Below are 25,904 nucleotides of genomic sequence, written 5' to 3'. Positions count from 1 at the left end.
GACGACTGGCTAATCCTAGCTCACTCTCGAGACATGTTGTGCGCACACAGGGACCTGGTGCTCTCACACCTCAGCCGACTAGGGCTTTGGATCAACTGGGAAAAGAGCAAGCTCCTCCCGGTTCAGAGCATCTCTTTTCTCGGTTTGGAGTTGGACTCAGTCTCCTTGACGGCGCGCCTTACAAACGAGCATGCCCAGTCGGTGCTGGCCTGTTTGAAGGCGTTCAAACAGAAAACAGTGGTTCCACTGAAACTTTTTCAGAGGCTCCTGGGGCATATGGCGTCCTCGGTGGTGGCCACCCCGCTCGGGTTGATGCATATGAGGCCGCTTCAGCACTGGCTCAAGACTTGAGTCCTGAGATGGGCATGGCACCACGGGACACATCGCGTGGCCATCACGCCGGCCTGTCACCGTCTTTTCAGCCCTTGGACCGACCTCTCATTTCTACGGGCAGGCGTTCCTTTAGAACTGGTCTCCAGGCGCGTCGTGGTCACGACAGATGCCTCCAAAACGGGTTGGGGCACTGTTTGCAACAGGCACGCAGCCGCCGGCCTCTGGACGGGTCCGCGACTGCATTGGCACATCAACTGCCTCGAGTTGTTAGCAATTCTGCTCGCCCTGCGGAGTTTCCGGCCGTTGATCCAGGGCAAGCACGTGTTAGTTCAGACAGACAACATGGCAATGGTAGCATATGTCAACCGCCAAGGCGGTCTGCGCTCCCGTTGTATGTCACAACTCACCCGCCATCTCCTCCTCTGGAGTCAGCAGCAAGTCGCTGCGAGCCACTCACATCCCGGGCAACCTCAACACTACAGCAGACGCACTGTCAAGGCAGGTTACCCTCAGGGGAGAGTGGAGACTCCACCCTCAGGTGGTCCAGTCCAGATTCGGATGGGCACAGGTGGACCTGTTCGCCTCCCAAGAATCCTCCCACTGCCCGCTCTGGTACGCCCTCACCGAGGCTCCCCTCAGCATAGACGCGCTGGCACAGCTGGCCCCCTGGCCTACGCAAATATGCATTTCCCCCAGTGAGCCTGCTTGCACAGACCCTGTGCAAGGTCAGGGAGGACGAGGAGCAGGTGGTCCTGGTAGCACCCTACTGGCCCACCCAGACATGGTTCTCAGACCTCACGCTCCTCGCGACAGCTCCCCCCTGGTGAATTCCCCTGAGGAAGGACCTTCTTTCTCAGCGACGGGGCACCATCTGGCACCCGCGCCCAGACCTCTGGAATCTCCGTGTCTGGCCCCTGGACGGGAGCTTTTAGAGCATACACATCTTAGAGCATCAATGACAAACTATGACATTCAAGTCTACATAAGGTGTGTAAGCCAAAAGTATATTAACGTCAGATAAAAGGGAAAAGCTTGTACTTGGTCAAAGAAAAGAAAAAAAGCCTTTAGTCCAACAAGTGGAAAAAAGCCACAAACATTTTTGAATGACCCCTTTGTGAGTGTCAAAGTAACTTCTTTTTGCACTCGTTGGGCTCCAAATAAAAGGTTTTGCAAGATTTCCTTTTTTTCAATAAAGTATGCCAGTTCTTCTTTTATCTTTTGGAGCATGAAACAGTAATGGCTATAAGGAAAGTACCCTATATAATTTAAATATTGCAAATGCTATTTGCACCCTGGTGCAAATTGTGTCAGATACTATTTGCACCCATATTTAAATATTAACATACAGTAAATGGGCATCACTGCAGTGTGTTTATTGTGTTTATTTGGAGTCCAACAGACACACTACGTTAACCCCTACCCCTAAACCAAATCTTAACCTTACCTCAGAAAAAATAACCTTGATTTTACTACATTAACCAAAGGTATACCATGTTATTTTGCAGTAACCACAAAATTAACCATGGTTATACAGTATTACCACCACATTACTGTAGTAACAGTGTTAAATGCATTAAAAGTAAGGTTTTTGCAAAAAAAAATAAAAATAAAATAAAAAATAAAAAATAAAAAACATGGTTACAACAATATTACTATAATAGGCTAATACAGTGATGCAATCTACACACAAGCAACGCCGGGAGTAGGAAGGGAACGAGTGCGATCGACAGACCCTGTCTCTGGATCAAACCCTTCTCTGCACCCCCTGACATTCACTGTGACCAAATTACTGTGATGAAATCAACATTTATATTGTCATATATTCCTGTTGTTTGACCAGACTATTGGGGTGCAAATAGCTGCACTGTGTGGCAGATACTTTTTACACTGGGGTTGCATAGTAAATATCAGTGTTGTAGTACTCAAGATCGGTCTTAGTCTCGAGACCGGTCTCAAGACCACTTTTTGAAGTTCTCGGTCTTGTCTCGGAATCGACCGCATTTTTACTTGATCTTGTCTTGGTCTCAGACAAAGAGGACTCAGGATTTTAGACCACAACTGCGGGGATATCACTAAATTGCCTGTGCATTGTCTGATTTAATTGTTAATATCATTACTGTGATTGGATGTAAAACTTCCTGCTTCAAATACAAGCAATGACTTGACTCATTTCTAATTAGAAATTTTTGTTACTGTTAACGGCTGTCACCCCTCCCCGCCCCCCTTCACAGGCACTCCAAGAAAGTGAATGCGGGAGACAGGAGAAGAAACTGTGGCTGTCTGGGAGATGTCAGACAAATCTTCTGTGATCCAATTTGGCTACCTAAACTAGTGTTTCCCAACCACAGTGTCCACTAGTGTGCCATGAAAGACTGTCAGGTGTGCCATGGAAAATTATAAAATTCATCAAAATAAATAAATACCGTTTTTTTTAATGGTGTTTTAGTGAAGGCATAGAAACGGTAGAAGAGTTTTAAAGATGCCAATTCAGTATATTTTCCATTACAAAGTATTTGATGCAACCAGTTTAATATTTTGTCCATCATAACATTATTGTACTAACAAACTCTAGTCCGCTGTCAAACGCAACTCCTCACCTGCCCACAAAATGTTGCTTCATCACACTCATAGTAAAAACATTCAGTCAATGAACCAAATGAATGAATAGAATACAACAGGTGTATTGTTTTACTCAAAGACTAAAAGCTGTTTATTTGTGCACAGCATAGTTACAGATGTTATGAACAGATGTGGCTTACTTGTCGCATTTCTCTCATGAAACATAAACTGAATATGAGTTACATATGATTACTAAAAGAAAATTCTCCTGTTTTAAACAAGTCCAAAAACACTGTGATACGATGTGTAGATTTTTCTATCTCTATCAACAACGTGATTTTGGCACAATGCAACTTATAGTCAGGTGTGACTTTATTTCCGGAAAATACAGTAAATAAATAAAAAATAATAAAACAATTATTTGCTGTGCCGTTGCAAGAATTAATTTGCAAGAACAAATCTACAAATTGGAAAAGTCAAAAATTTTTGGTTTTTAATTTTCCAGTTAGCGCTCTTGACATCTGTGACCTCATTATACAGCATACCACTATGTTACTTGCGTTATTTGCATAGCCGAATTTCAAACATTATGAGTTCACACTACTAAGACAGAAAACATGGACAAGTTCTTGAAAAGGAAAACTACTGACGACGGTTATGTGGTATAGTGGTGTGCCATGGGATTTTTTAATCGTGAAAAGTGTGCTGTGGCAGTAAAAAGGTTGAGAAACACTGACCTAAACCACAAAGAGTTAAAAAAGTGTCCAAAAGAGAAAACACAGCAGTATGTAAATTCTGCAATGCATTGCTTACTGAGACAGCTGGGACCACGTCAAACTTTTATCGGCACTTAGAAAAGAAGCATAAAGAAAGGTAAGCTAAGTGTATGCTGGCAAAGCTAGCTAGCTAACATTAGCAATCTGCCTCTTGCTGCATTCCATTCAACTCGGAAAGTTACTACATTGTTTAAGAAAAGACAGAGAAAAGTGAAGACTTAAGTATTGAATAATTGTTTGATATATTCTATACTTGATGGTTTCTAGGGGAAGAGTCATCCAGAAAACCTGATGCAATACTTGCACAAATTTTTGTTTTGTTTTAGGTGGATGGTAAAACTTGGAAAAGGAGTGCTGAATAAAGATAATTTTTTTTTAATTTGTTTGCTCATAGAAAACAAAGGAAAATTCACACACACAAAATTCACCTCTGCAATACCTTAGGATTATTTTATCAAGACATTAATACCTTTTGATTATTTTATCAAGACATTTCTCATGGTACACTGATACACACACACACACACACACACACACACACACACACACATATATGGCAATAAAAGTGGTGAATGAAGAGGAATCTTCATTTGTTTTCTGTGGGTGTTTTTATGGGAATGTGGATTTTTCAGATCAATCTGAGGAGTGCCTATGGTTTGCATGTTCCACATTTTATTGTAAGTGTGTCATGCAGTGTGGGACTCGCACTGGTCTGGCCTTGGTCTTGACTCGGTCTCGCCCTGTCTTGGTCTTGACTTGGTCTCAACCCCTCAAAGTCTTGGTCTTGTCTCGGTCTCGATACACTCTGGACTTGGTCTTGGTTTAGGTGGTCTTGACTACAATACTGGTAAATATCCAGTCGTTGCATTTCTTCAGGTTGCATAGTAAAATGGCAACAAATATCGTCAAATTGCTCTCAAATGACTGTGATTTTTTATAGCGCCACTATCAGAATTTTTCTTAAGGAATAGCAATCGCATTCAAATATCAGCATGACACACAGACCAGCATTTGACAAACTCTTTCAAAAACGCACAGCATGTCAAGATCAACCTTCAGCTTTCAATGCTGCACTTTAGCAATCAGAAGGCAGTGTCGCTTCTGCAGCCTGTCAGAAGGGAAAGGTTAAGCATCTCTCCCAGTCTGATTTGACAAGCTGCATGTCCAGACACATTGAGCACCTGATCAGACTGATGTTGACTAGTTGATGTTTGCCTCCCCCTGTGCGGGTAAATATAAGAGGACTATTTTAAAGTCTGTTGTAAGAGCCACACTTCCTGCTGCCAGCTGGTGGGGCCCTTTTTTTTTTTTTTTTGCTATAATAGCACAGGATTTTGTGGGCCTGACATCTATGGAAATGTTTTCTGAAAAGATTATAGATTAGCACATCAGGGCAAGGTTCAAACAGCAATCGATTGATGGGTTTTTGCTGACAGGTTTAGACCAATCATCATTATTATTATTATTTTTTGCTCTGACTGAGAATGAGGAAGGAACACAGCATAGCAAATTACTTTTCACAAGTACAACTTTGCAATATAGCAATAGTGTGGGCACTGAGGTATAGCTGTCTAGAACATAAAAAAACACTTTTGATAGCATATTTACAATGCATGTTACGTTCTGTGAAAGTAACCTTTACTTTTACAGTGAAAGATTTTATTTTCATTTGTGTATAGAACAGATTAATCTACAACATGTACATTATTCTAGGGGCCAGTATAGTCATATAATTATATATACAACATATTTGGCACACCATATACTGAACAGGGTTCCCAAGGTCATGGAAAACCTGGAAATATCAGAGAATTTTAAAACTGTGATTTCCAGGCCTGGAACGCGCATGGAAATTAAAGGGATAGTTTACCCCAAAATTAATAATCTGTCATAATTTAATCCCCCTCATGTTGTTCCAAACCTGTATGACTTTCTTTTCTTCTGTGGAACACAAAAGGAGATGTTGGGCAGAATGTTAGCCTCAGTCATCATTCACTTTCATTGCATCTTTTTCAATACAATGAAAGTGAAAGGTGACTGTGGCTGTCATACTAATGTCTTTGATGTTCCATGGAAGAAAGTAAGTCATATAGGGTTGGAACAACATGAGTGAGTGAACGTTAAATTCGTGTTTGGGTAATCCATCCCAAATCTTACAAAGTCATGCAAATTTATGTGGCGAATATAACGTTTTCTCAATATGCACAACTCTATACTCTAAAATATTTCATAAGCTAGAAATTGCTCTTTGTGAGTGCGGTCTCCATAAAAATGTCCCTATTTATAAAAGAAATCCTTATTCAGTAATTAAACTACTTGAAAGTCATGGAAATTCATTTGTCAGAAAGTGTGGGAAAACTGACTGGAAAATATCTTTAATATTCTATAAGTATCTGTTATGCTAATTTCATTTGATGCATTGTGTGCTTAAAGAATGAAGGTTGTGGAGTTTCCAAAGACCTTGTCCCCTCTCGCTGTTCTTCCAACTGTGAACTATCAGATCATCAGTGCAGAACACCTTGTCCTCAGAGACACCAGGCAGGATGTAATGGACAGCTCCAGCCTGAGGGCCCAAAGAAAACCTTTCATCCTCACTGGACTGAGCAGGCAGCCAGCCATCAATGTCAGTTATGGTCCCATGTCTTTGGAACAGTCTATACCACTGAACATGATCTACACTGGCCCCAGGATCCGAGTGTTTTTATTGGCCCGTCAAATCTGTTCGTCTACAACTTCCTTATATGTGCTGTTTTATGCATCTGTAAATAATAGCAACCTGAGTGAGGGACCAGTCCAAAACATCCCAGGGCAGAGTGAAGGAGGGTATAATTGTATTTCAGCATATGCTTTCTGGGAAACCAGGGAAGTCGGGTAGCTGCTCCATCCCAGCATATGGTGGATTCTGTTTGCAGAACTTTACTACCAGACAAGACCAAGCCCCAAGGCTCAGTGTGTTCCTCAGGAGAGTAAGCTAAGAAAAGGTCCTCAGCAGGGCAAACTTGGACTGCAGGTCTCCGGATCCCCCATGAAGAGGATTGGGACTGTAAATTTGTTGTGCTCACCTCCAGGAAATCCAACATTTATGCGTTTGCTTCTAGGGGGTGCTGTTATTATCCAAACCTCCTCGAAACCACTGAAGACCTCAGACAGTGCCACTTTCTACGTGTTCCTGTCGAGTACATTGCCGGTTGAACAATTCATACTCAGGTAAGTTGATTTAGTCTTTTATTCACCCATTGTGCTTGGAAGTTTGGAATGAACCGCCACATCCTCACACGGTTCTACACCTGCACTGTGGAGAGCATCCTGACTGGCTGTATCTCCGCCTGGTACGGCAATAGCACCGCCCACAACCGCAAAGCACTGCAAAGGGTGGTGCGAACTGCCAGACACATCATCGGAGGTGAGCTTCCCTCCCTCCAGGAAATATATACAAGGCGGTGTGTGAAAAAAGCTCGGAGGATCATCAGAGACTCCAGCCACCCGAGCCATGTGCTGCTCTCACTGCTAACATCAGGTAGGCGGTATCGCAGCATCAGGACCCGCACCAGCCGACTCTATGATAGCTTCTTCCCCCAAGCAATCAGACTTCTGAACTCTTGATCTCCCACGATCAAAATACATCAGCACTGCACTTTATTACCCTTACTCTTATATCTCACACCGGACTGTCATAAATTATATTATTATTATTATATTATGTTCTCTCTTAACAACTGACTATCAACCGACAGCCTGAATGTCAATACAGTACAATACTGTACATTCTATATATATATATACTTTTTTTTATATATTTTTATTTTTAATTTTTATTGAATAATGTGTATCTATATAGTAAAAAAAAACCAAAAAAAAACAGCGTATTGTATGCTGTACAGTGTATGTTATTATTTGTATATTGTTGAGTGTAATTATGTGTATATCAGATGTTTAAATTGTGCTGTGTTAATTTGATGTTATTGTAAATTGGTATATGTCTCATCACTGTCACGACTGCTATGTTGATTGGAACTGCACCCAAGAATTTCACACACCATTGCACTTGTGTATATGGCTGTGTGACAATAAAGTGATTTGATTTGATTTGAAAGTGAAGTGTAAACTTTTGCAGTGTCACAAGACTGTACTTTCTCCTATCCCAGCTTAATATGCAGAGACTTCATGAGCCATTTGTAGGTTGAGTTCCCTGAAAAGTGTAAACCATCAAAACATTCCTCTGTTTGAGCATCCCAACAAGCCTGTTATAGTAAACTCATGCCAGGACTATCTGTTTGCCAACCAATGATTGCAAATGGGGGTTATTTTTGCAATTCCATATCATGACTAGGGTTACAGCGGTATACCGGTTTCACGGTATACCACGGTATGAAAATTGACGGTTTTCATACCATGTACATTTGCTTATTTACGGTATTGAGAAAAAAAATGCAACTGGATGGAGAATCTCACCTGCGCGTGCACATCTCCTTTCCTCCTCGACTGCCTGTCAGACTCGTCAACTTGTGCCACACACACACATGCAGCGGAGAAAATGTCAGAGAGAAGCAAGGTGAGGGGGTCTGAAATAAGTGAGTGTGTGTGAGAGTTAAAGCATGTGTTTCTCAACTGGTGGGTCACTGGGTCGCAGACAGCAGGGAAAGAACAATGCCATGGTTCTCCCATTGAAGATATTTAAGCGGCTGCCCAAGTGATAGCCTATTTAGGATTGCCAAGGCAAATTTAATGATAATCTCGCAATCAGCTAAAGGCTTCTCATCTGCACTTTCACAGAATTGAAATTGGCTAGCTCGTGATCATGATCTGCTCTTCTCTCTGGCACGCGCATGCAACAACCGGGCTTCCCTCGATATTGCAGAGCGCAGACCTCAAAACTGATGTGACCAATTTCAATTCTAGTGAGACTTTACTAGTTTTAAGTGTTACAGAGGAAGTCAAGTCAAACCTCTCAAACAGTAGGCAGACCTGACATGCCAAACAACACTGAGGAGGAAAAGAGCAACGCTGTGCTATGCCGACAACAACAAAAATGTTACTTGATGCATGTCCTTGTACTTGAAAACCATGAACAAAACTATGCAACATAAAAGGAAATGCAACCCAGGATACATTAAATACAGATTACGTTTTTACTATGGTGGGTCGCCACTTGATTTCCAATGTAAAATCTGGGTCCCGAAGCAAAACCAGTTGAGAACCACTGAGTTAAAAGTACAGACAGGAGCAGTCTGGCCTTGCTGTCGCGCACCTACAGTATATGTTAATTATTAATAATCATAGGACATTACTTTAAAAGCTCACACAGCTGATGTTATTTTTCAGTTAGTAGTTAATTTAACATGCTATGCTAACATGTAAAGTAACATGCTTAATTATATAACATGTTATAGTTACATGCTATTTTTTTTATCATGTTTATAATTCGATTTATTATTATAATTCTGTTAGCTTTCTAATTTATTCTATATATTTTATTTATTTTCAGAAGGGAGACTTTTTTTACACATACTTCCATACTTCCAAAGGTTTCAGGTTTCAATTATAATAAAGCGTTTGTTCAACCAAAAAAAAAAAAAAACTTCTGTTTTCACTCCTTTAAGGGTCATTGTAACTGATAATAATAATTGTGTAATACTGTATACTGTGAAACTGTGATATTTTCTGAGACGGTTATCTCATACCGTTGCAACCCTAATCGTGACACTGGTGGAAATTACACACTTTAGTTTTATTGAGATGAATAAATCTGTGTTATCTGTGTTAGAGCAAAGAGTGCTTTGCTCCAAAATATTAAAGTATCTGGTAGATCTAACCTGGCTTTCAGGTCATCATCATTTCATATGCTGCTATCTGTAACTCTGCCAAAAAACAAAAACAAAAAACAAAAAACAAAAAAAACAAAAAATCCACATAATGAAATGTTTAGAAATAGGATTTACTTTGTTCTGGATTATATGGTTTTCTCAGAAGGCAGAACAAATTCCAACAGTTTTTCTTTAAGGGACTTTCGGTCAGGCCAAAATAAGATCAAGAATAGGAACATTGGTGATTGAAATAACACGAGCAACCCATTTGAAATAGAAAAGTGGAATGGAGCTGTCAGATGTGTCAAACACCCAAGAAGCTTAGCGTGAATTTATCGAAATATGTGACACTACAGTCGTGCCACTTTATAGCCAAGAGAATGTAAAGGTCCCACTCAGTATACAGATTATCGAAATGTAATAACCTTGTGCCGGCTCATTTAACTTTTCCAACTGGAGGAGTTTCAAATGCACTCTTCCATAAATAGAAAAACATAATGGGGAAATTATTTGGTAGCATTAATTCCTTAACATTCCATTGAATGTGTGACACCCTATAAATAATGCATCAACTTAATGGAGCAAGAAAACAAATACCTAAATATAGCTGCGAGCAGCGATGACAGGCCCAAGCACCATGGGTCCATTTCCACCTGGTGGCTTTCGGAAAACAATGCAAGGTGGACACATGCATTTGACATTATTCTAAACAATTTGTGTAAATATAAGAGGACTATTTTAAAGTTTGTTGTAAGAGCCACACTTCCTGCTGCCAGGTGGTGGGGCTATGACAGTGACCCAAAATAGTCAAATCCATGTTATTAGCCCCCAAGACTAAACATACATCTCAATTTTGATCTAAATCACACATTGTACACAGACGATATGAAACAATTCCTGTTTCCCATTTTTCTACATTAATTTAATACCTCGCCATGGCAACACCATTCGATATATCAAAATCTGTTCACAATGTAGCATCTTCAGTGTCTTGGCATAATGTTGTCTAAATGTGGTGATAGTCTCATGAATCACCTAGGAGGAGTATTTAAAAGTTCAGAGACTGAAATATTCAAAGAATCCAAAATGTCCAACTTCCTGTTGGGCAGACCCAATGACTATAATTATGAAAGTTGTAAAGCTTGATGAGAACTAAATATGTACCAAGTTTGGTAACTGTAGGTGAAAATGGGGGTGCTACAGAGCCCGTCTTACACACCCATTTTAAAGGGGGCGCTACAGAGCCCCCCCTGCATGCCCCCCCCCCACGCAACTTTTGCCCAGCCCTTATGGCTGACGACTCTGTGTGTGCAAAATTTCATGAAATTTTAAACATGCCAAGTGCCTCAAAAACACCCAAATATAGGAAGAAAGGAATAATAACAATTAATGTGTTGCCATGGCAACAGTATTTAAGATATCAAATATTCCTTCACAATTTTACATCAGCAGTGTCTTGACATTATTCTAAAGAATTTTGAAGCAATTCATGTAAACACAAGAGGTCTATTTCAAAGTCTGTTAAAAGTGCCATACTTCCTGCTGCCAGTTGGTGGCGCTATGACCATGACCCATAATAGCCATATAAATGTGATCAGCCCCCATTACCAAACATACAGCTGAATTTTCATCAAAATCATACAAAAGCACGAACTTCCTGTTTCACATTTTTGCCCTTAATTTATTGCCTCGCCATGGCAACTCCGTTCAAAATATAAAAAATATTTTTGCAATTAAGCATCTTCAATGTCTTGGCTTAATATTGCATAAGTTTGGTGCCAGTCACATGAATCCCCTAGGAGCATTCAAAAGTTCAGGGCCTGCAATGTTCCAAAAATGCACATTCAATCCAAAATAGCCGACTTCCTGTTGGGCATACCTAATGACTGTAATTATGAAAGTTGTCCGGCTTGATGAGAACTATATATGTACCAAGTGACTGTAGGTGAAAATGGGGGTGCTACAGAGTCCATCTTACACACCCATTTTAAAGGGGGTGCTACAGAGCCCCCCCTACATGCACCCCCCCCACAACTTTTGCCCAGCCCTAATGGCCGATGACTTTGATGTGTGTGCAGAATTTCATGGAATTTTAAACATGCCTCAAAAACACTCAGATATAAGAAGAAAGGAATAATAACAATTAATGTGTTGCCATGGCAACAGTATTTAAGATATCAAATATTCCTTCACAATTTTACATCAGCAGTATCTTGACATTATTGTAAAGAATTTTGAAGCAATTCATGTAAACACAAGAGGGCTATTTCATTGCTTTGCCATGGTGACACCATTCAAAATATCAAAAATCCATTCGCAATTTAGGATCTACAATGAATTGGCCTGATGTTGCACAAATTTGGTGCCAGTCAAATGAATCCCCTAGGAGGAGTATTTAAAAGCTCAGAGCCTGTTATTTTCAGAAAATCCAAAATGGCTGACTTCCTGTTGGGTGGAGCTAATGACTTTGAGTATGAAAGTTGTTCGGCTTTATGAGAGCTATATATATACCAATTGTGGTGACTGTAGGTGAAAATGGGGGTGCTACAGAGCTCCCCCCCCCTCCCCCCAACACATGCCTCCTCCTGCAACTTTGCCCAGCCCTAATGGCTGACAACTCTGATGTGTGTGCAAAATGTCAAGAGTTTTCATGGATGTTAAGTACCACAAAAGTACAGAAAACCTTGAAAAAAGAATGATAACAAGGGGTCCCTCTGTCACAGGGGGATGTAAGGCCCTTGCAAAATGTAGCCAGAGCAAACTGGCAAACGTTTGAGATGTGTCCTGAGTAGGAGTCAGAGTGCTTGGAATGTCAACAAGAAATTAAAGATTCAACAAAAGAACATGATGAGCATGTTGATATAATTCCTGATCTATCCATTCAAAATTAAAGAAGCAATCAATTTGAATCTAGTTTGAATGTCTTATGTAGATCAGATGCTCTCAATCTACTTAGGTCTCTGAACTCCAAATAAAAAGATATCAGGACAGTGGTGCTTAGAGAAAGTTAGATGTAAAAAGCCAGAGCCTTTCCATGTATTTTTTTACTGGAGGTGCAGAAACAGGAAAGTCACATTTAATCAGAGCTATTCATTATGAAGCGACCAGATTATTATCCCAAATTGCAACTGCACCAGACAAAGTTTCTGTTCTATTGACAGCACCTACTGGAATTGCTGCTTTCAACTTGGGTGCTAAGACCATCCATAGTACATTTTCAATCGGGACAGATGTAAAATTGCCTTACACACCTTTAGGAGAAGAAAAATAAATACAATGCGTGTGGTATTTAGTGACTTGCATATACTGATTATAGATGAAATTTATATGGTAAACCACAGCCTACTAGCCTATGTCCATGGTAGGCTTAGACAAATAAAGCAGACAGGTGACTACTCTCCATTTGGTAAAGTTAGTATAATTGCTATGGGAGATTTTTTCCAGTTGCCACCTGTGAGAGGAAAACCATTTTATTTGCAAAATGCTTCATTGTATTTGTGGAACAGCACATTTGCACTGTCAGAATTAACAATCATTGTTAGACAAAAAGACTCAGCTTTTGCGGAAATATTGAATAGATTGCGTACATGTAGCAAGAGTTCCCCACTATCACTTAATGACTTAAATATGCTCAAAAGTAGGGAAACTGGGCAAACCTCTTCCGCTTTACACATTTTCCCAACAAATACGCAAGTGGAAGAGCATAACATCAAACAGATAATTTCATATTGCTCAGACCACATTTGTGTAGAGGATCAGGATTTTGAGAAAAATCAACAAACTGAACAAATGCAACTTCAAAAGGGACACTTTTCCAAAGTATTTAATTCCTGTTTAACGGAAACGTTTAAATTACGTAAAGGTGCGCAAGTCATGTTAATTAAGAATATTGACATCGCTGATGGGCTTGTAAATGGTGCCTGTGGTACTGTAACAGACATGGCCCTTCATACAAACAACACAATTGTGAATGTAGTATTTGTTCAGTTTGGTGATGATAACGTTGGGAATACCACTTGAAAGCATACACCACCACCTAGAAACATCATGAATTCCACTCCAACTACTTTAGAGGAAGAGCGAGTTAACAGCAAGGGTGGGTTGTGTAAGCAGTCCCCATTAAATTTGGCATGTCAGGGCTCCAGACTGCAACTAAAATGGTTGCAAATGTGACCAAAAATAATTGATTGTGACAAAATTCTAGTCGCCATTGGCGACAGTCGGGTTGTGTGCGCTCATATGCGGTTTCGTCAGATATCATCTTGTGAGTTATTGAATACATCTATAGAGCGGCAGTGTGTCTCGCACCGCTTTTCACCCGTTCTGTTGTGCAAGCTCGCTGCACCGCACGCAACAACAAACCCAGTGCAAGAGAGTTGTGACCAAACCGGATTCTTTTAAACCGGATCTTTTTCATGAATCACCCGAAAAGAACTGAGGGTTTGAACTCAGGAGCTCAGGTCAGCAGTTTGAATCAGATTCACTTTCTCAGCGAATCAGCTGTGAGCTCACAACTGGGAGTTAAGACATTTCAAAATAAGAGTCCCATGTGTATTTGGGGCTTCTTGATAATTAAAAGTCCCGTAATGTGTACAACTTTTTTCCCTTCTGGTAATTATTGATTGGGATTGGAGTAGCACAATAAACTGTATCTGGAATTTCATTCAATTTTCACTCTTTTTTTCTCTGTGTCTGGGCCATCTGGTAAGAAAGACGAAGGCAATATTTTAAAGCAATTTATATATACCTAATATCAGCCGACAGTGATGTGGGCTTAAATTGGGTGGGGCGTGGCCCCCTGGCCCCCCGGTTCTGGCGCCTTGCCCTGAACTACCTCTGAAACCATATAGAAAGTCTCCATTTGCTCTCAACTTAATCTAATTGCTGTCTAGAAGAATATATATATATATATATATATATATATATATATATATATATATATATATATATATATATATATATATATACATATGCATACGTACACACACACAAATACACACACACACCGATCAGCCACAACACTAAAACCACCTGCCTAATATTGTGTAGGTCCCCATCGTGCCGCCAAAACAGCACCAACCCGTTCTGTACAATTGTGGTGAGAAGAATATCATCTCAGAATGCTATTCTGAGATGCGGTTGGCGCTGTTTTGGCGGCACGAGGCAGACCTACACAATATTAGGCAGGTTTTAATGTTGTGACTGATCTGTGTATATATAAAATCAAGCTTTTGACACACAATTGAGGGACTTGCACACAACTATTACACAAGGTGCAAACATTCATTGATGCTCAAGAAGACAACTACTTAAATCTACTATATGCATACTATATGAAAATATCTGTAATGTAGATTCTAAAGAGCAGTACTAAATAAAATAAATATTTTATCTCTTATATTTGTATAAATTATGAAAGGGGTGTGAACATTATGAGACAAAAGGGAATGCAAACTTATCTTCTCAACTTTATATCCTGTTTATTAAACCTTCGATTAATGGGTTATCAGCTGTCTTCATTTTCTTTGGCTGTCTATCTTGTATTCCTGTTTGGCGGATCTATTGAATATAATTAAGAAAGTTGTCCAGCTTGATGAGAACTATATATGTACCAAATTTGGTGACTGTAGGTGAAAATGGGGCGCTACACACCCATTTGAAACCTATTAACTGTTACTGGGCAACAGGAGCGCCGTTTAAGTGTGGCTAAAAAAACAAATGCTTTGTTTTATATAAAAAAACTTAAATTTTAAATTGTTAAAAGAGTGCATTTTTAAAACATACGACACGTGAGCGACAGTAGGCTACTTGTGTTTCATGTTCTCTGCTTATGATCCAATCCAGTGATTGAAGAAAAAACAGCATGCATTTCATTAGGCCCGTTTGAGATGGGCAAGTTCTGCGCAGAACCGATCACCGGTGATCATCAACAGGTGCATGCCGGTTAGAAATCTGTCCAACTTGCTGTGATATCATGACCACATTTGTCAAAAATACTCCCACGAGAGCGAGGCAGCTGCATTTGTAGCAGGCAGGCGGCGCAGTTGCATTTTCCGAGCTGTGCGAACTGCAAGCTTGATGGGAAATGACTTGCTGATGACACAGCTTAATGCTCATTGGCTTTAACCACTGTGATGTTTTGTTCTCTTTTAAAATTTTAGATTTTTTTTTTTTATCTCTAATATCATGTTTTTATGTGTATAAATTATATGTGAATATTCCCAACTTTCTGACTGGATCTTAACCCCATTGAGCTTTTGTGGGATCAGCTAGACTGTAAGGTGCGTGAGAAGTGCCCGACAAGACCACCACATCTATGGCAAGTGCTACAGGAAGCATGGGATGAAATGTCACCTGAGTATCTGGACAAACTGACAGCTAGAATGTAGGGCTGCCCCTGACCAAAGATTTTCCTAGTCGATTTGTAGTCGTTAGTTTAAGCCATTAGTCGACTAATTGTCGCACATTTATGATATTAATTTAATTACTTAAATATATATATTTTGGGGGGGGGGGGGGGGGATCAGAAAATGGTTTGAGGGGGCCTGGCTAGTTCAGTGAGTATTGATGCTGACTACCACCCCTGGTGTCGTGAGTTCGAATCCAGGGTGTGCTAAGTGACTCCAGCCAGGTCTCCTAAGCAACCAAATTGGCCCGGTTGCTAGGGAGGGTAGAGTCAAATGGGGTAATCTCCTCGCAATTAGTGGTTCTGGCTCTCAATGGGGCACGTGGTGAATTGTGCGTGGATTGCGAAGAGTAGCATGAGCCTCCACATGCGGAGTCTCTGCAGTGTCTTGCACAATGAGCCACATGATAAGATGCACGGATTGACAGTCTCAGAAGTGGAGGCAACTGAGACTTGTCCTCTGCCACCCGGATTGAGGTGAGTAACCGCACCACCACGAGGACCTACTAAGTAGTGGGAATTGGGTGTTCCAAAATTGTGAGAAAAGGGGATAAAAAAAAGAAAAAAAAGAAAATGGTTTGAGTTCCAGGGCTGAGAAAGAATATTATAAGTAACATTGCTAACACAGTTCTACATTACAGAGAAATACTAAAACATAATAATGAGCCTTTAAAATATACATTTTGCAAGCACGCACGATGCGAGCCACAGCGACAACGGCAAAAGTGGTAATGATTCTGAATGTGTTGGAAAAACCAGTAAGGAGACTGTCTGAACATTTTGTGTGAAGAAATGCACATTAGGGTTGTGCTGACAGACGATCTCGGGGATTGATGATGGTCAGTGTGATCGCCAATAGCTGATGCCTTTGACGATGTCAAGATGATATTTGGCTCGTTTTCCCATTAATATATTACATTATTATTAATATTAGGCCTATTATTATTAGGCTATTATTATCAAATTAATATTACAAATAATTTGCCCGTAGAGACACAGATACGCGCTTGAAGAAACACACTTTATTATATTATTAAGAACAGATGACAGAAAAGCCGTCTATGCGCATGTATGACAAACTGTTTGAACGGAAGCATGCAGTCTCGTGGAACACGCGCATGTGAAAGGTTGTCACTCTTTCTTTGTTTCTGTCTTATACATTTTTTTTTTTTTGCAAGAAAAGTATCATCTATAAGTGCTGAAAATGACCTCGGCTATCTCAGCTCAGGAGGTGCTTTGAGTTCAGTTTGCTTTATTTCCACAGAGCTGTTCATTGTGACCACAGCTCTGCAGCCTATACATCTGTGATTAAAGCATAAAATAATACAAAACACGTTCACCTCGAACCATGATTTATATTTTAGTGATTATTATAATCATTATAATTATTATTTTTACATTTATAATTGTTTTTATGTCTTCATTTGTGTAAGTAATTTTCACCCTGCATGTTTAGATGGATACTTGCCTGATGGTAAATGGAAAGGTGGTTACTTATATATTATTTTTTTGATCACATCATTATTTTAATTGCTTTTTTGTTTCGTTTGGAGTGCAATTTGAATTTAGAAATGCATTTGATTTAAGTTTTTCTTTTTTTAAATAAATGAATTTAATTTTCAATGCAAAATCACTAAAGCAAGAATATTCACCGATCCCTTACCCCAGGGGTTGCCGATGTAATTGGATATTGCGATATATATATCAAAATCAATCAAATCCCTTTATTGTCACTCAACCATATACACAAGTGCACCAGTGGGTGAAAGTCTTGGGTGTGGTTCCAAGCAACATAGCAGTGTGACAATTACAATAAACATCTGATTTACACACAACACAGTTTACACATCTTGTTACACAACATAATATACAATATACACCTAATGATATACAATATAGAGTATACACAATAAGAAGACTGTATACAATAAAAATACACTGTACCCCCCCCCCCCCCCCATGTAATCAGTGGAAATAAATATGAAGTGTTGTGTTGACATTCAGCTGTCGGTTGATAGTCAGTTGCCAGTGTGATATTAAGTGAAGTATAAAATCCGGGTCCAGTCTGAGGCTAATGAAGTGTGGTGCTGATATATGTATTGTGAGCGATCAAGAGTTCAAAAGTCTGATTGCTTGAGGGAAGAAGCTGTCATGAAGTCGGCTGGTGCAGGTCCTGATGCTGCGATACCGCCTGTCTGATGGTAGCAGTGAGAGCAGCCCATGGCTCGGGTGGTTGGAGTCTCTGATGATCCTCCAAGCTTTTTTCACACACCGCCTGGTATACATGTCCTGTAGGGAGGGAAGCTCACCTCCGATGATGTGTCTGGCAGTTCGCACCACCCTTTGCAGGGCTTTGCGGTTGAGGGCGGTGCTGTTCCGTATCAGTCGGTGATGCAGCCAGTCAGGATGCTCTCTACAGTGCTGGTATAGAACCGTGTGAGGATGAGGTGGTTCATTCCAAACTTCCTCAGCCATCTCAGGAAGAAGAGGCGCTGGTGAGCCTTCTTCACAACAGCCTCAGTGTGGACGGACCATGATAGTTCCTCAGTGATGTGGACACTGAGGAACTTGAAGCTGCTGACTCTCTCCATCGGTGCTCCATTGATGGTGATGGGGCTGTGTCTCTTTCTTTTCTCCTGAAGTCCACCACAAGCTCCTTGGTCTTATTGACATTGAGGGAGAGGCTGTGCTTCTGACACCAGCGTGTCAGAGTGTGCACCTCCTCTCTGTAGGCTGTTTCATCATTGTCAGTGATCACACCTACCATCGTCATATCATCAGCAAACTTAATGATGGCATTGGAGCTGTGTGTTGCCACACACAGTGTGGTGTATAGGGAATACAGGAGTAGGCTGAGAACACAGGCCAGTGAGATTTTGCAGCCCATTCTAACCACCTGGCGTCTACTTGACAGGAAGTCCAGGATCCAGCTGCACAGCAAGCTGTTTAAGCCCAGAGCCCAGAGTTTCACATCAAGCTTGGAGGGCACTATGGTGTTGAATGCTGAGCTGTAGTCTACAAACAGCATTCTCACATATGTGTTTCTTTTTTCCAGGTGGGAGAGAGCAGTGTGTAGTGTAGATGCAATGGCATCATCAGTGGAGCGGTTGTTGCAGTATGCAGGCAGGCAGCACAGAGCAGATGTAATCTCTGATTAGTCTCTCAAAGCATTTGCTGATGATGGGGGTCAGAGCAACAGGATGCCAGTCATTTAAGCAAGTGATTTTGGATTGTTACAGGCACAATGGTGGACATTTTTAAGGCATGTGGGGACCACAGACAAGGAGAGGGAAAGGTTGAAACTGTCCATAAAAATACCAGCCAGTTGGTTCGCACACGCTCTGATGACGCAGCCCGGAATGCCATCTGGACCCGCAGCTTTACGGATATTCAACCGTCGGAAAGATCGGGTTACATCCGCTACAGAGACGGAGAGTGAACTAACCTCTGTAGCTTCGGCCGCGGGAGCTCTCTCTGTGAGGGCGGTGTTATTCCCCTCGAAACGTGCATAAAAAGTATTAAGCTCATCCGGGAGAGAGGCAGTGGTGTTCACAGCTGAGTTTTTATTCCCTTTGAAGTCCATGATGATATTAATTCCCTGCCACATGCTTCTAAAGTAGGTGGTGAACTGTCCTTCAATCTTGTCCATGTACTGGCATTTGGCTGCTCTAATAGTTTTGTGGAGGGCATAACTGGCTTGTTTATGCTCCTCCGCGCTCCCGGAATTAAAAGCAGAGGTCCGCGCATTAAGTGCCGCATGAACATCACTATTAATCCATGGTTTTTGGTTAGGGTAGATCTGTATTGTTTTGGTTGGCACTGCATCATCTATGCACTACCTGATGAAACACATTACGGTCTCAGCGTAGACCTCGATGTCGTCATCAGAGGCGGACTGCAACATCTCCCAGTCCATGTGATCAAAACAGTCTTGTAGCGTAGAATCTGATTGGTGCGACCAGCACTGGATCGTTCTGAGAGTGGGTGCTTCCTGTTTCAGTTTCTGCTGGTAAGCGGGCAAAAGCAGAATGGAAGAGTGGTCTGATTTGCCAAATATTGGGCGTGGGAGGGATTTGTAGACATCCCGGAAGGGAGAGTAGCAATGGTCCAAAACCCGGTCCCCTCGTGTGTTGAATCTGATGTGTTGGTAGTATTTCGGTGCTATTGACTTGAAGTTGGCTTTGTTAAAGTCCCCGGTCACAGTGAACATGGCCTCAGGGTGCACGGTTTTCTGCTTGCTTATACTCTCATAGAGTTCCTCGAGTGCCCAGTCTGTGTCGGCTTGTGGGGGGATGTACACAGCTTTGATAATGACTGCTGTGAATTCTCTTGGTAGCCAGAATGGCCGACACAGAAGCATGAGAAATTCCAGATCAGGAGAGCAGAAAGACTTGATAGACTGTATGTTCCTCTGATCACACCAGGATTTGTTGATCATAAAACATACACCACCACCTCTGCTTTTACCTGAGAGGTCTTTCTCTCTGTCTGCTCGGTGCACTGAGAACCCCACGGGTTCGATGACTGAGTCTGAAATCTCTGCAGACATCCAAGTTTCTGTAAGGCAAATAATGCAGCAGTCCCCTGTCTCTCATTGGAAAGATATCTGCACTCTCAGCTCACAGAGCTTGTTGTCTAGAGACTGAACATTTGCCAGTAGAATGCTGGGTAGCAGGGGTCGATTTGCATGACGTCTTAGTCTGACGAGAACACCGGCTCTCCTTCCCCTTTTCTGGTTACGCTGTCATGTTTGAAAACAGCAGGTCGGCATTGAGGTATGCCGGTTAAAGTCCGGTCTTTGGTGTGCTATTGCAGAACCAATGTCCAAAAGTGTTTGTCTATCGTAGACAATAAGGCAGACAACATCCAAGACAAAAAAACATAAGAATTGTAGACAAAACAAACAAAAAATTGCAATATTGGGTCGGAGCTTGCAGCAGAGCAGCCATACTCGGCACCATCTTGAACTCGCATCTATCTATCTATCTATCTATCTATCTATCTATCTATCATATATATATATATATATATATATATATATATATATATATATATATATATATATATCTTGAAGGAGGGAAAAAAAACAAATTTATTCACACACATGATGTATTTTCCTGGAGAAGGAAATACCTGACCAGGAGAGAATGCACAGATGAAGTAGGTTCTTTGCCAGAGAGATGTTGCCCTTCACAATTGTTGTAAAGCCATCTTTCAAAAAGTTGAACAACACACATTTTAATTGCACAATTTTTTTTGTTAAAATAAATAAAAAATAAAGTTCAAAGTACATTATTCCAAACTTTTGGCTGCCAGTGTATATCTCAGCAGTGAGTGAACAAAATGAGTGAATGAATTCAGACACTGACGTATACACTGAGCGTCGGAGCTCTGGGGCTGTTGCAGAAACAATGCCACATATGAACTTTTAAAATACTTGGGGCCGGTTGCATAAAGCACCTTAAGTGTAATTTGAGTTGCAGAAAATAAAGTGTTATTTAAGGGGTTTATAAGTAAAACGTCATAATCCCTTTCGGTTTCCCTTAAGTATTTATTTTTTTACTTAAGAATGCCCTGTTAAGTGTTGCATAAAGCCGTTAAGTGCCATTTTCTGAGTAAGCCTTAATGTTGAGAAGTTAAAGGAATTCAAAAAACAAGATGGCTTAGTTTATATAACCAATTGAAGAGTACAGTAGGTCAAGGCGATTTATTTTGCGATAGAAAACTATTGCAGGAGTACATATTTGACCGTCACATAATATGAGAAATCGCTAACAAGCTGGAGGGCAATCTAAAAGGAACACACACACAGAAATGTGCCTAGTATTTTCTGTTCTCTGCATCTTTATAAACTGTATAAATGGATGCATTAAAATCATGAAGTTAATTTGCGATATATCGTGAATATGTATATAGGCTATATATCTTACAGTCTTACTGACCACCACTACAATTCTTAATTTTAATCAGTTGCAATCAGTTCTCTGCATAGTTATACAAGCATCTAAACATCTTGCACTACCATCCACCCCTTACCTGACACAGTCATTAAAATTCAAAGGTGTCATTCTCAAGAGGGCACTTACCGGCTGTAAAAGCAGAATCCATCATTAATTTTTCCACATGCAAAACTCAGGATGTTTTTTTTTTTTTTTTTTTTACACGGGAAAGATTTGAACTCAAAAAAGTGTTTGAATCTATTAAATGTCCAGGATTGTACATCATACAAATGGAAATCCGCTTGTTTCCTCCAGAAATTAGTTTAAAAAAAAAAAAATCTTTATGCTGAAATCACAAATGACTGTAGTGCAGCCTGAAAATTGCTGAGAAAAGGAAGCTGTCATGTGACAACACTCCCCACTTGCATTTATTCACCACTTGAGAAGAGGTTGGACAATAATTGACATATTGATAATATTATCGGCTGATATTAGCCTTTCACCAATATATCGGTATCGGCATATATTTTACCGATATGCGCCAATATGAAAACTCAGCAGACAACGGTGCGGTGGTGGATTGTGTCTGTTGAGTGTTGATTTCAGGCTATGTTATTACCTTGTTGGTGAGATGCAATGCTGAAAAGTAAATAAAGTCCATCTTTTACTCTCCATGACAACGAGTTTATAGCTAACTAGCTAACCACGTAGCTACTTTCATTGCTTGTCAGCTGAGTGGAAGCTAATGAGGAAACATGTATTCACCAAAATGTTTTGTTCAGGATTCACAGTTTGGTACCCCCTTCAACCGAACAATTCCAGTCGCTGCATTTATAAAATGTAATATTTAGAAGTCTGGTTTTCCAGACATTAAAATACGATATGTAATAAAAGTAGATTTAATAAATAGTATATTTGCCCTGTGTAAATAATAATATATAGGAACTGTATCTAAAATAAATGAGGGGTGATAAATAAATACTAATACAACAGGCTGGAAAAATAGACATTTATTCATTTTAATATCCTATATATATTTTGAATGTGTTGAAACTTGACACTGGGCGACGCATCCTGAAAACTGCACCGTTAGATCGGTTTCATGCTGAAAAGCCGCTTAAAAGTACGTTTTTACTCTCTCTAAATGTAAACGAGTGTAAATGTCAACATCATCATATATGTCGAAAGGACTGAAGCCTGCCAACCAAAACATGAGCTCATTGATGTCATAAAATATCAGTCTGCTTTTTTTATTCAATCAGTTGCTCCTGGTCGGAGGCTTCCGAAAATATTTAGTTTATACATAGGGTTACGTCCTACCTAAGTTTGATGGTGCAACGCTCAAATATTTAGTAGTGCGTTAATTGTGACTTAGTGCCCATTTACGCCACAACTAGGCTAAGTTCTAATGTACGTATAGCTGGTGCAACCGGCCCCTGATGTTTATTTAGCATTTATTTTATTTTATTTATTTTTTTTATTTAAATGGTCAGCCATTGACTGATACTAAACAGTACTGATGTTTATTTAGCTATTTATTTTATTTTTATTTATTCTTTATTTAAATGGTCAGCATTTGACTGATACTAAACAGTACTGATGTTTATTTAGCTATTTATTTTATTTTTATTTATTCTTTATTTAAATGGTCAGCATTTGACTGATACTAAATATACAGTACTGATGTTTATTTAGCTATTTATTTTATTTGAATTCATTCTTTATTTAAATGGTCAGCATTTGACTGATACTAAACATACAGTACTGATTTTTATTTCATTTATTCTTTATTTAAATGGTCAGCAACTGACTAATACTGAACATACAGTACTGATGTTTATTAAGCTATTTATTGTATTTTTATTTATTCTTTATTTTCTCAGTGTTCATTTCTAGAATTTGTTGACAATGTATAATAATAATGTCAAATATTCTTTGATAAAAATATTTCTTTAAGAAAGCAGCCTTATAAGTACCTTTGCATAGTCATATTGGTGCAAAATCGGTGAACAATCCACATAGAAAAGGTCTGTTTTCATTCCAGCTCAAAAATTAAATATATTGGCCACCATATTGGTAATTGGTGAATTTTCCCCCTCTAAAATCGGTATCTGTCTCAAAAATCCCATATCGGTCGGGCTCTAATTAACAATAATACTGAGAAAGTTTAATAGTAATTTAAATGAAAATAAAAACATAATATAAAGTTCAAGTATTTTCTATGTGGTAAAACTGCCCAAATATTGGTCGGGACAATTACAATCTTCTGAAAGTAGATAGGGACATGTTGTATCCATGGAAGAGTAGAATTTTATTATGGTAAAATCTGTCTCACTATAGTAAATTCCTTAACGGTTTCCCTTAGCTAAGAGAAGTGTATAAGGGATTATATGAAACACCCACATGTTATTTCGGTAAGTAAGGGAAAATCGCACTTTAAGTGTTATACTTAAGGGAAAAACTTAAGGTGTTTAATGCAACCGGGCATTGGGACTTACTTTTTATTCTTATTAAATAATATATTAATACAATAAATCTTCATTCTGTTTAGGCAATAGTGTGAGGTTTCCATGGTTACATGGGCTGGCCTTTCTCAGTTTAGGAAGCGACATCAACCACGTGATCATTTCGAGCGATCCAGAGGAATTATCTTGTATAATTTATGGCAGAAAAAATATATGTTTGTTGAAAATGAAAATAGTTGCTGGCTCCAACTGCTAACAGCACTTGCATTGTAACCAGTTATTTTAGAAGTTATTATAATATTTCTAATCTTGTAAACATCTAATATAATGTTGTGCAATAAAATTTTGCAGATGTGGTCTTTTGGGAATCATTCACCAATGGAGCTTGGCTGTCCTCTATTAGACATTTCTAGTACTGCGCCTCAGCACACTGCCACTCGACCTAAAATTTGGAACTGAAAGGGATTTGATTTTCTAGTATTTTTACATTTCAGTTGATATTTTTAATTTTTAATTTATATAAAAAATAAAAAGTTTGTGCAGTACATTTTCATTACAATAAACTTAAACTTCTATAGCTTTTTTATTTCACTTTAAAAACTGATTTCCTTTACACAAACTGAAGTGACACACTTCCTTCTGCCAGTTGGTGGCGCTACGACCATGACCCACAATAGCCACATCAATGTGATCAGCCTGCAAGGACAAACATTTGGCTCAATTTTGATGTAAATCAAACCATGCATGCAGAAGATATGACACTTCCTTATTCCATTTTTTTTTACATTATTTTATCACGTCGCCATGACAACACAGTTCGATATATCAAAAATCCATTCTAATTTAGCATCGGCAATGTCTTGGCATGATGTCACCCACATTTGGTACCTGTAACATGAAATCCCTAGGAGGAGTATTTCAAATTCCAGAGTATGCATTTTTCAAACAATCCAAAATAGCCAACTTTCTGTTGGGCAGAGCTTATGACTGTCAGTGCGAAAGTTGTCCAGCTTCATGAGATCTATATGTGTACAAGGTTTGGTGATGGTAGCTCAAAAGGTATGTGCTACAGAGTCCCCCATCTTCTAGATGGCACTACAGAGACCCCCCTGCAAGTTTGTCAAGCCCTAATGGCTAATGACTCAGATGTGTGTGCAAACTTTCAAGAGTTTCCTGCCACCAGTTGGTGGTGCTACGACCGTGACCACAATAGCCACATCCATGTGATCAGCCCCCAAGACTAAACATACAGCTCAATTTTGATTTAAATCGCACAATGCACACAGAATATATAAGACATTTCCTGTTTCCCTTTTTTTGCAATTAATTTATTGCTTCGCCATGGCAACACCATTCAATATATAAAAAATCTGTTTGCAATTTAGCATCTTCAATGTCTTGGCATAATGTTGCCCACATTTGGGGCCAGTCACGTGAATCCCCTAGGAGGAGTATTTAAAAGTTCAAAGCCTGTAATTTTCAAAGAATCCAAAATGGCTGACTTCCTGTTGGGTGGAGCTAATAACTGTAATGATCAAATTTGTTCGTCTTGATGAGAACTATATTTATACCAATTTTGGTGACTGTAGGTGAAAAAGGGGGTGCTACAGAAATTCCCTTAA

At 39.7% G+C, this 25,904-nt stretch overlaps 1 pseudogene; it reads left to right on the top strand.

Annotated features, from left to right (window-relative positions):
* Positions 1-6,102: 6,102 nt before the first annotated feature.
* The window catches only part of LOC127430927 (transmembrane protein 132D-like), a 67,742-nt pseudogene continuing 47,940 nt past the window's right edge, over positions 6,103-25,904 (top strand).

The sequence above is a fragment of the Myxocyprinus asiaticus genome, chromosome 40 (assembly GCF_019703515.2).
Source record: "Myxocyprinus asiaticus isolate MX2 ecotype Aquarium Trade chromosome 40, UBuf_Myxa_2, whole genome shotgun sequence".
Classification (NCBI taxonomy): domain Eukaryota; kingdom Metazoa; phylum Chordata; class Actinopteri; order Cypriniformes; family Catostomidae; genus Myxocyprinus; species Myxocyprinus asiaticus.
This window is presented reverse-complemented; position numbering and strand designations above follow the sequence as displayed.